This window comes from Lemur catta, chromosome 21, assembly GCF_020740605.2.
Source record: "Lemur catta isolate mLemCat1 chromosome 21, mLemCat1.pri, whole genome shotgun sequence".
NCBI classification, from domain to species: Eukaryota; Metazoa; Chordata; class Mammalia; order Primates; family Lemuridae; genus Lemur; species Lemur catta.
The window spans coordinates 28,310,515-28,321,869 of NC_059148.1; the positions used below are offsets into that span (position 1 = coordinate 28,310,515).

Below are 11,355 nucleotides of genomic sequence, written 5' to 3' on the forward strand. Positions count from 1 at the left end.
TTAAGTGGCAGGGACCCCATCAGATTCTCTGTTGCATCCACAGCTCCTGACTCCTGGGGGCGCGAAGAGGAGTGACAGCCACTGGGCTACTCGTGCGGACCTTAGGCCTAGGATTGGAAGGGTTTAATGGTGCCCCTGCCCGTGGTCCGAGGGAAGAGCGTTTCCAGGCAGGAAACCTCAGAACTCCGTCATTAAACCAGTTCCTCCCTCCCTCTCTCCCTGGGAGCGGCCATTTTTGTTGGCGATGCTGTGCTGCCAGTCTGCAGGCACAAGGGGCACTTGTTTGCTTTGTCCGATTTAAATTTTTCGGGCCGGCAATAGAAGATAAAACGTTGTTCCAGAAAATAAGTCTTTTAAGACTTTCCCCTCAGTGTTTCCCGTTCTACTGACTTCAGTGTCGACATTTGTTCAGTTGTTCAGTAAATATTTGCTGAATGCCCACCACATCTAACGCATTGTGCCAGGCACTGTGGGTGATGAAGAAATGAAATATCTCCTGCCCTCATGGCTCCTCTGCCCCGGCAGGGAGGAGAGGCGGCCACAGCACAACTCGGCGGGAAGTTTCAGGAATTCATGTGGGTGTGAGCTCGCACTGGGACATTCCAGGAAGCGATGATGCCGGGAGCAAGTGGAGTGGCTGGAAGGTTCTGGAACGTAGGCTGTGCTTAGGGAGGCTGAAAGGGATTAGGTGTTCCAGAGCTAGGGAATTCGGGATCTGTTGTGTCGAATGCCATGGGGGGGGCGGGGGTCCTCAGTGGGGAAGTGAGTGGCGGTGAATTAGCAGAGAAAGGCCGCCTGCTCTGGGCTGAATGCCTGAGAATTGCCTCTGAATCCTGCAGGAAGGAGCCAGACCGCCTGGGGAGAGGAGGAAAAGGAGGCACGTTCTGGAATGTTCTTGGAACTTGTTTTGAAGTTTGGTTTTCAAAGTCGAATACCTTTGCATGATATGAATACTCTTTCACTCAGCTGCTTCCAAGTAGGGTCAGTGGTGAGTTGTTTTGCCTGTTAAAGAAAAAATTATTCTGACGCTCGTTAAAGCGGTAAGGAAGACTTTATTCAGGGTTATTTTGAGAGGTGAAGACTGTTGCAATAGGGGAGAAAGATCAGTCTGCACTCCAAATACAGTGGAGACAGCTGGCAGGGCCAGGGCGGGGATGGATGGAAAGTTACTAAGAGGAGCCTCAGGCATTAATCAGATCCTCTATAAATGCAAATTCCAGTACCTAAAGTGGGATGTGTTTTTAAAGTGGAAAGTATTCTGATTATTTAAATGGGTTCGTGATAGTGGTGAAACAGATAAATAAACTTATTTTAAGCAAGAGGAAGCACCAGATCGTTTTTATACAAACATAAAGCATTCCTGATATTATGAGTCAATGGGACAAGTTTGTTTGATTTGTATTATAAACTAAAATGAAAATATAAAATGCTTTTCGGTCCATTGAAACGAAGTGATACCTGTAGTTACTACTAGATCCTCCATCAATGGGCTGATTTCCCTTAGCACACACTGGCTGTAGGCGTGATCTGGCTGTGACATCTGTCACCCCATGGATCACCAGGGTGGATTCAGGTGATCTGGCTGGGTAGGTGGGTGTCCCCTTCCTTCCTCGCCGCTCCACGTGCGTCCCTCCCAAACCTGCACGACGAGCTTCCCCGATAGAGGAGGACCGTTCTTCGGTCAAGGGTGTACGAGTAGCTGCGGTCCCCTGCTAGAACCTCCAAACAAGCTCCGTCAGCACACGCTGATTTCTGTAAACATCCATCCTCCCCCACTCACTTTATTAAGTTAAAGGTACAAATATTTCCCCCCAAATTTACATTTTTTCTTTGTTTTTCATTCCCCTTAAAAATCCCTTTTTCATCCCTAAAAGATAACTGCCTGTGGCAGTTCGGCCACAGGCTGGGGATTGGAATCCAGCACCATCTCCTGTCAGCTGTGTGACGATGGGGCTGATGACAGTGCTGCCTCCTGGGGTCGGAGGAGAAAATACAGCTGCCGCCATGCTCAGGTTCAGCCGATGTGTCTGGTTGCCCTTGTCTTTGACTCAGGTGTGCTTATGTAAGACAGAAGCCCAGCCAGTTAACTCTGCTTTGCCAATTAAAAGGGAAATCTTAATTTTTTTCAACTTGCCCACAGAGCTTTGGTGTGTCCCTGAGTTTTTTCTTGTATCATGTGGTTGAGAGGGAGTTAGCGGCACTTACTTGACCCAAGAATCCTAAAGACCCTGTTAATCCTTCTTTTGTATGGGATCGTCCAACTTTTAAAATCCATTTGGCCCTTAGATGTAAACCCACAGATGTCAAGAACAGAACAAGGGTGCATAAACTGAGGAAACACATTCCATCTCGAGCACCACACTTGCAGAGAGAGAATTAACTTGGAAGGAGGCCGAACAACGTGGCCCGGGAAGCCCCTGTCGGAAGCGATCAGTGATGGTTCACGGCTCCACACCGCTGACTCAGCAGCCGGGCCAGCGGGCGCCGGGCGCGTTTGCAGCAGGACAGAACGACCTTATCCTCTGTCTGGAAAACATTTTCACCCGCAGGACAGCTTATCGGGAGGACTCTGAAAGGGTGAAAAAGGAAAATGAGTGAAAGCAGCCAGATACTGTTTGCTCCTGGTAGGGCAGGAAAAGGGAATAAGAACCAAAAGTTTAGTGTCATTTTACCCGGAGGGTTCTTTGTTCAGCCGGTGGGAGAATGAGATTTGATGGCTTTGGTTGGGATCCTTCTCAAAGTCAAAGATAATGATTTTTAGGAATGTTTTCTCCCCCAACTAGCTGAGTTCAATGTAATATACATCATTATAGTAGATAACTATTAATGAAGTACTAACACTTTTTAATTGATGTATTTCTTTTCTTTCTTTCTTATTTTTTTTTAGAAACAGGGTCTTGCTCTGCTGCCCAGCCTCCTGAGTAGCTGGGACTGCAGGCATGTGCCCCCACGCCCAGCTAATTTAAAACAATTTTTTGTAGAGGTGGGGTCTCACTATGTTGCCCTGGCTGGTTTCAAACTCCTGGCCTCAAGTGATCCTCCCGCCTCAGCCTCCCAAAGTGCTGGGATTCCAGGCATGAGCCACTGCACCTGGCCTAATATGTTTCTCTGTAAGCACATTTGGTCTTTCAATTCACAATACAAGAGTTGCTGATTGAAGTCTTGAGGGAGTAACATAATTGGACATGACCAAATATGGGACTGGGAAGGTGGAAGCAGATTCCGCCAGAATCCCCGCCTGTGACTTAATGGTGATCAGTGAAAAGGTGAGATGCGTAGGAAACGTCTTCTGTTAAACACGAAGGCGTGTCTCTTCCAGAGGGCCCGGGAAGGACGCGCAGTCTGAATGAAACATTCACGTTCACTGCAGGACTCACGACTGCAAAGGGCATTTCCTGTGCTGGACTCCTTATTCCCTTGGCCTTGTCCCCTCTCCTCATCCCGCCATGCCGTACCCCCGACCATATCCCACTGGCCTCATCTTCCTGTCCTTATTCCCCTGTGCCTTAACCCCCCGTGCCTAATCCACCTGACCACATCCCACGGGCCTTTTCCCCTGGCCTTGTCGCCCTGGCCGTACCCAAGCATGGCAGGTGTCCCTGGCCCTGGCCATTTCTGTGCAGCGGGGAACTCCTCCAACAGCCTGGAGACCGGGTGGGGCTGGCCAAGACCAGTGGCGTCCAAGGCTCTCCCTGCCCAGGCCTGTCCCTCTCCGTTTTATCTTTTATGGGCGTCACTCGCAATAAACCTCTTTCCTTCCTAACTCCATCTCAGTGTCTGTTTCCTGCAGGGCCCAGCTGACGCTGTGCTCGTTTGTTTGTCCTGGTAAGGATGCACAATTAAGAATACTTGGAGACCATGGTACAGAGGGCACTGGGGACAGTTAGACGGGGAAGGGAGGGTGTTGAGGATAATTTCTGGCTCGTGCAACCTCACTCACCCTCTGTCACGTACCCATGCAGTGAGGGAGGGGTGCAGCCACGCCTGCTTTACAGGTGGGGAACCTGGGAGTCCAGAGATTTTGCTACTTGGCATTTCATAGGCCGAGAGACAGTGGGCCTCAGGACTCAGGCTTGGGGAGCTTAGTGAACACAAGAGTAGGCTGGTCTGTTTCCAAAATGGAAACGATGATGATGACGATTTTTATTTTTGTAGACCAGGGTCCCAAGGGCGGTCAGTGGGCAGAGGAAGAGACCTCGCTTTGTTTTCTCGCTCCCGCCGGCGGCAGCTCTGGGCCTGAGCAGCTGGGGTGCACGGCGCCACGGCACAGACCCGGTCGCTCCGCCCGCACACGTCTCGGGGCCGAGCTGGGGAGGACACTTATTTCAAAAAGACTTTCTGCTCTCTGACCTGGAGAGAAGCTTTTTGAAATAAGTGTCCTTCCCAGCTCAGCCCCTGAGTTTCTTTTCCTTTAAAAACATCTCTGCTCTTCGATCTTTTTAAAAGAAGTTCATCACGGCCAGTGAAAGGGTCAGCCGGAGCAGGTTTCCATTCTCTCCTTTCCAGCATCCTCCAGTCCCGGCAGCACAGACTCTTGGTGTTATTTCTGGGCCTTCTGTGCTTTCCGAGGGCCCTTGACCTCGTCCCTCTCATCTGCGACAGCAACTGACCTCCCCCTCTGAAGAGCCAGACGTCAGCTGAGCACCTTCCGCAGCGCTGGGACTCTGGTCTGTCCCCAGAAAGCAGTGAGCACCGATCCCCGCTGTTGGGCTGCGGTCCAGACCCTGCACCCGGCCGCTGCTCTCCCGGCAGCCACGTTAATCTTGCTCACTCTCGTGCCTGGTCCAGAGTCCGTCGCTAACAAATGAAACACAGAAAGGAAGATGAGGAGAAGGGAAAACGGGACACACCATGTTCAGTAAATGCTGACCTGCTGCCTAACCAACTTCCAGCTAAAACCCAGCCTCTTGCTCCTGCAGTCGCCTCTGCTGGAAAGGTAGGGCGACCTGAGGCGTCTGCTGAAAGGTGCAGGTGAAACAGCAGACCTTGGGCTTGTGCCTGATGACAATGACGACGGTATACTGATGGCAGCAGCTACCTTTGGTCAAACTCCCCCTGTCCCCCAGCTGCTGAGCTAGGCATTCCTGCTCCTTGTGAAGGACGGTGCAGCCCAGACTGCCCGGGCTGTGTGGCAACCAGAGGTCTGGAAGTGGGGATGGAAAAATGTACAAATGTGATTTCTGGACTGAGACAGGAAGGTGACCCCTGGGGGTCTTTGTGTCGTTTTCCTTCTGTAGATGTCTGTTTCCTCCCCCGTTCCCTGGCCTCCCCAGGGCCGCGGTTCACCCTGCTCAGCCGGGGCACTGCTCTTCTTTTATTCCCAAGGGCTACAGTGTTACCTTTGAAAATACATTTTCCATTTATAGATACACTGAATGTTACTGTTCTCAAGTCATCAAGACAATGTTTGTTTTTGTCTCTTAAGGTAAACTAAGGTTCCTCAAGGACAGCAAATCTTCATTTTCGTTAGTCTCTTCTCACAAAATAAAACTCTGCCCATCAGAGTAAATGTTTGTTCATTGAGTGAATAAGTAAAAACAATTTCAAGTTTTACTTTGAGGCTTGAGAACATTATCTGGCCTCAAACTGACTTGGAATCTAGAAGATTCCCAGGCAAAATGGCTTTTCCTAGTGTCACCACAAAATTGGGCACATGTGTTTAATAAGTAGGTGACATTAAAAACATTTCTTTCTGTCCTGTGGCTGGAAAGTGAGTGATAAGAGCCAGCCCCAGAGGTAAGACTTCGCTGCGACTGTTCCTGGCTCTGTACCGTCACTGTATGCCTCGGTTTCCACGCTCAAAACATACTATTTGGTGCCTCGCGCTATAGGAGCAATGCGTATCCACAAACTTGGACTTCAGTGTGGTCTTAAGAATTTAGTCCAGCCCAACTAATTTTGGGGTCTGTGTGAATTCAGTTTTGTTTATTTGACTCCTTCCCTTAAGGAGGCAGGCTGATGCTAGAAAACCCAATAACTAGATCTTCTGGATTTCAAACAACTGTAACAAGAAGTGGTGTTTAGTTTTTAGGCATCATCTGTCTCCATCAGCCACTGTATGTGTCTGTGTGCTTGTTTGTGTATAGTTATCTTTTTTATACATATATTCTTTGTTTTTTTTTGGAGACAGGGTGTTACTCTGTTGCCCTGGGCTAGAGTGCCGTGGCGTCAGCGTAGCTCACAGCAACCTCAAACTCCTGGGCTCAAGCAATCCTCCTGCCTCAGCCTCCCAAGTACCTGGGACTACAGGCACGTGCCACCATGCCTGGCTAATTTTTGTATTTTTAGTAGAGTTGGGGTCTCGCTCTTGCTCAGGCTGATCTCGAACTCCTGATCTCAAATGATCCTCCCTCCTCGCCCTCCCAGAGTGCTAGGATTACAGGCGTGTGTATGGTTATTCCTAACTTAAAGAAGTAAACACTTTTCCCCCCTGTTCATTATCTCCTTCGTGGCATTTGTAGACATTGTGGAAGTACGACCCTGTCGGGCTGGAGTTGGAATCTATTTCTAAGTACATGCTAGGATATGGGAGGAAGAGGCTGTCTCACCTCTCTCATGAAATGGCTTCAGCCCAGTTCATCCTTGACCCAGACGGCTGGGTTAAATGAAGACATTGGTGTTTCACTCCTTAGTAAAGTTATTGTGTAGAAAAAATATTTAGTGAGGACAGAGAAAACTCTTGCTAAATCTGTCTACTTCTAAGAAATGGCAGGATTTGAGGGATGGAAATGTGTCCTTAGCTTGGTTTACGGACAGAGGTGCAGACACAGGGTTCTCAGAACATCCAGGCCGAGTCATCGGGGATTGAGTGTTCCCGTGATGAAGAAATCAGATGAATTCTTCGGTATGATTCCCCCTCCAAGAGGTATTTATGTCTCCAGGGGAAGCTGGGATTTTCATAGCGGGCAGGGTGAAGTGGGTTCGTTTCTTGTGCTCCCAGCACTAGGGACGCGCATGTCAAGGGATGAACCCCGGTCCAGCACTAACGTGATGACGGCCTTCAGAAATTATTTCGTCTCCCACAGATGTGGTTTTCTTTTAAGTGAAAAAAATACTTGCCCTACCTTGTCATTCGTTGGGGAGGAGATGAACAGGAAAAGGCGTTGTGGAAATGCTCACTGGTGATCCCAAGTGTCATCTCCCCGTGTCTGGGGAGACACCCCACTGCTCCGGGGATGCCCTTGGTCATGCAGATGTTGACTCAAGATTAGAAAGGAACCTTCAAGCTCAGAAATCCCCTCCCAGGTCTCTGGCTGAGAGCCTTTTCCCAAATCGGATTCTGCAGTCCTGTGGTTTCAGTTGAAAATCTTCGGTGGAAGCTCTGAACTGCAAGGGAGGAGAGGAATTATCAGGATGCGCCTCCATGAAATGGAAACGCTCTATAAGCTATTGATTAGTGTTTTCCCAGCTCTAAAAGTCAAGGTCTCCATAACTCCAGGAGGGAGAGTGGAAGAAGGGAGCTTAATGGGAAGGGATGGAAGGGAGTAGAAGGAGCCTTCTCAGAAAAATCAAGGCAGGTGACAGGAGGGGGGGGGCCGGAAACCCCACCTCCCATGCTGAACAAGGAAACACGACAGAAAATGTTCCCCGTGATGTGTCGACTGAGAAAAAACTAGATCTGTTCCATGTTTCTTTCTCCTCCTTCTCCCTTTGTATGTTTCCTGTGCAGACGTTTCAGGAGATGCATCATGTGAAGGTTATTTCTTCAAAGCCTCTCTCTCCCTCTCTCAGTCTCTGCTAGACCAGGACTTGGTTGCTGTGGCGAGCACCAGCAAGGGGGCAGTCACACACAGCGCATCGGAAACAAAGGTCCTCCAGCCTCGCGGCATGCAGGAGAGCAGCACCACCCACTTCCTTTCAAGTGCCCCTCTCTGTTTTTTTTCTAGGATCAAGAATTTTCCTGTAATGCATTGGCTGATTTTTTTTAAATCTACTTTCCATTAGCTGGAAGTAAAGGGTGGAAAAATATAATGAATTGTGGAAAGAAATGGAACATAGGTATAAATGTCAATGATGGGGTTTTATAGGCACATGGAAATCTCCCCTTTGAAAGCCATTGTGATTATTTTTAGAATTAGAATGGCTCTCAGGGTGGCCTGGGAGAAGGAATGGGAAAAGAACATCCCAACTTTTACTCTGCTGTTCAGACCAGTGATGGAAATTTGCCTTCTCCTATTCAACATAAATATGTGGGCCCCCTATGACCTGCTGGCGGGGCTGATGCTGTGGAGACACTAAGGTGACCTAGACACGGTCTCTGCCTGCAAGAGGCTTCCCTCTGGTGAGGACAGGGCAGACAGAGTCACCAACGGTTGTAACAGCTGAGCACATCACAGTCACCAGGAAGGCACGGAACAAGTGTTAATAGGGAGACATGTGCCATCAGGGGACAGGAAGTGCTTCCTGGAGTTGGAAGCACTGGGGACGGTCCTCCAAGGGTGGTGCTGCGGAGACCGGCCGGATGCTCTTCTGTCCCATTTTATCTTCCTGGGCCTGCACGGCAGTTAGGTCAGGGTCGGTGACTGGGCCATGTGACACAGCCAGCTGGATGCTGTGGAAGTGCAATATGCTCCTTCTAGGCCTCTCTGTAACACCCCCGTGAATGGTCGTCCAACATCCGTCCTTTTCCACGTGGGGGCCGTGTGTTCAAGGTAAGTGGTGGAAGCCAAGATCCTTGCGTGGATGTTGGAAAGAGCCGCCCAGGAGAGCTGCCCCACCAGCGTCAGGCTAGGATAAAGGGAAAAGCAGGACTAAGCCACGGAGATGCTGGGGTTGCCTGTTACAGCAAGTAGCGTCTTTTATCCTGACTGAGATGGATGAATAGGTTTTTACCAGTGGAAATGGGGGGGCCTCTTCCCCACACTCCGTCTGCCGAGTGTGGCTTTACTGAGACACTCGCCATGCTTATTGGTGTTACTGTTCCGCCGTCTGCCACCCAAGTCTCACCACTGCACCCTGGGAGGGACCTTGTCTGCCTCAGCCTCTGTTCTACCCCTAGAACCTAACACAGAGCATCACACACGGCAGGGGTCAGGAAACGTTCGCTGAATGAAATGAAATGGCTAAGAGCTGGCTTACCTGTGTTGTAAATACCAGCTGACGTCCTTAACAGGGTCTCAGGGTGAACTCGTAAGTTCACCAGGAGAAAAATCAATTATTTACCAGCGAAGCAATGGGAAGTCCTAGAGGAGTAACAACACAAATAAAAAGAAAACGATGTGGCAATAGAATCAGTTGAACTAATTAACCTATTAGAGTTTTAGGAACTTGACAAAATGATCCTGAAGCTTATTAGGAAGAATAAATAGTCAAGGGTATGTGGGAATATTTGATAAGAAGACTAAGGGAGGAGGACTTCCCCTACTGACAGGAAACATACTGTAAAGCTATAATAATTATGGCAAAAGGTATTAAATCAAGAATATACAAGTAAATCAAGGGACAGAAGAGAGAGCTCAAACCAGATGCCTTGATATGTTTAATTACAATAAAGGACACATCCCAAAGAATGGAAGGGCTGGCTTGGTTAATACATAGCAAGTGGTTTGTGGAAAATTGATGCTTCAGAAAAAAATCCGGTAAGAATCTCACCTCATCCCAAATCCCAAATAAATTTTAGTTGCATCAAGAAAATATGTGTATAAGTAAAATTATGGATAAATTAGAAGACAGTATAGCTGATGGGGTCTATGTGCTCCCTGAATAAAAACGTCTTTCTTCTCAAGTGTAAAAGCAGCAAGAAATCCTTAAGTAAATAAATTAATATACTGGCCACTTAAAATTTAATTTCTACATACGTATACATAAAAATAATATACATTAAAAAATGAAAAGCCAAAGATGAACTAGAAAATAGTTGTTCAAATGTATTAAAGAGTCTAATCTTTAAAAGTACAAAATGCTTGAACTAACTAAAAAGACTAGGATCCCCCCTCAAAAGAATGAGCAAAATGTGAATAGACAATTTATGGAAGAGGAACTATAATTGGATAATAAGTAATTGCTAGTGAAAAGTTGAACAAAATTTCCATTTCAGCAATAATAGAAATGCAAATTAACACCATGAGACAACATGTTTTAACTTATTAAATTAGCAAGGATTGAAAATATTCAAATCTGGGAGGCTGCATGGAAAAAGGCATTCCTTGGCACTGCTGTGGACATCTGGGTTTATAACTACCTTCTAGAGGTACAGTTTGACACCGTAGATGAGAAACGTCCTTGATACAGTAATTCACCTTTAGGAATCTACCTGGTGGGTCGCTTTCAGCTATTTATCCCAGGGAAATCACCAGAGGTACGGTCTAGATCTTGGATACAAAGGTGGTGGTTGTGACATCCTTATACTGTCGAAAATTTGGGGACACACAAAATGTCTAAGAATAGAGCAGTATGTGGCACGTGAAAAATGATATTTTTGAAGAAAAGATCTCCCAGGGGGTTGCTTAGCAGTGAAGGGCAGGGAGAGGAAGGCTACCCCTTGACTAGGTGCCTCGTTCAAAAGGAGATACAGTGGCGACAGTTCACAGTCGGCCTCCTTCGCTCTCTGTCCCCAGGCCCCCAGCCCCCCAGCCCCCCAGTCCCCCAGCCCCACAGCCCCGCAGCCCCCTTGCAGAGGCAACCGGTGCATCCACGATCTTGTCATCCTGCTAGAGATTTCCTATGCAGGACTTTTAGCTTGAGAGGAAATCTGGGTCAAGAGATGTGATTTCTGGATAGAGAAGATTCGAGAATGTTCTTAGGCTGAGGAGAAGAAAAGAGAGAGGGACTGTCAGTGGAGGTAACTCCGGTAGAAGGGAGGCAGTGGGTGGTGGTTTTGTTGTTGTTTCAGGCAGCAGGGGGGGGCCGGGGCGAGAGGGACGCAAAGCTGAGGCGGGGAGGCCGGCTGGGCCACCTTGCAGGCGCGACTCCGCGCAGCCACAGGCGACCGGCGTCCGGCGAGCAGGCCAAGCCTGGAGGGCGCCGGAGGGGCGGCGCGGGGCTCCCGGAAGTGAGGTCAGGCCGGAGGGGAAGGTTGCCAGGCAACGCGGAGGCCCGGATGGACGCCTGGGCTCGTTTGTGGCTGCGTCGGCAGCGCAATATGGCGGCGCCTGTAGGTGGAGGAAGCCGGAGGGGTTGAGGGCAGAGGAAGAGGCGGCTCGACCCCCTCAGGCTGGGGTGCTCAGAGGGCGCGGGTGGCTGCGCGCCCATGAGTAGTGAGGGCAGCGGACCGAGTCCCAGCTGCGGCTGCTGACCCGGGGCCAAGAGGCCGGTGGCCCAAGACGGAGGCCCAGCACCGAAGGCCGCAGGGGAAACCGAGTCAGGGTTCCAGACGTCCGAGGAACCGCGTGTTCAGGGAGAAGGTGTGAAAGGCGC

The 11,355-nt window shown here is 49.2% G+C and overlaps 1 long non-coding RNA gene across 5 annotated transcripts; it reads right to left on the reverse strand.

Annotated features, from left to right (window-relative positions):
• Nucleotides 1-4,119: 4,119 nt before the first annotated feature.
• On the reverse strand, nucleotides 4,120-10,978 carry LOC123626133. 5 transcript variants are annotated; one of them, XR_006730753.1, is made up of 7 exons: nucleotides 10,895-10,978; nucleotides 10,623-10,743; nucleotides 10,181-10,346; nucleotides 9,079-9,182; nucleotides 7,549-8,727; nucleotides 7,065-7,326; nucleotides 4,120-4,797 (listed from the first exon to the last, which is right to left on the reverse strand). It is a non-coding gene; the product is annotated as an uncharacterized LOC123626133 (long non-coding RNA). The 5 variants fall into 5 exon arrangements; XR_006730754.1 differs by having other exon boundaries at nucleotides 4,120-4,307; nucleotides 4,611-4,797; nucleotides 7,065-8,727; XR_006730751.1 differs by having other exon boundaries at nucleotides 7,065-8,727; nucleotides 10,253-10,346.
• Between the last annotated feature and the right edge of the window lie 377 nt (nucleotides 10,979-11,355).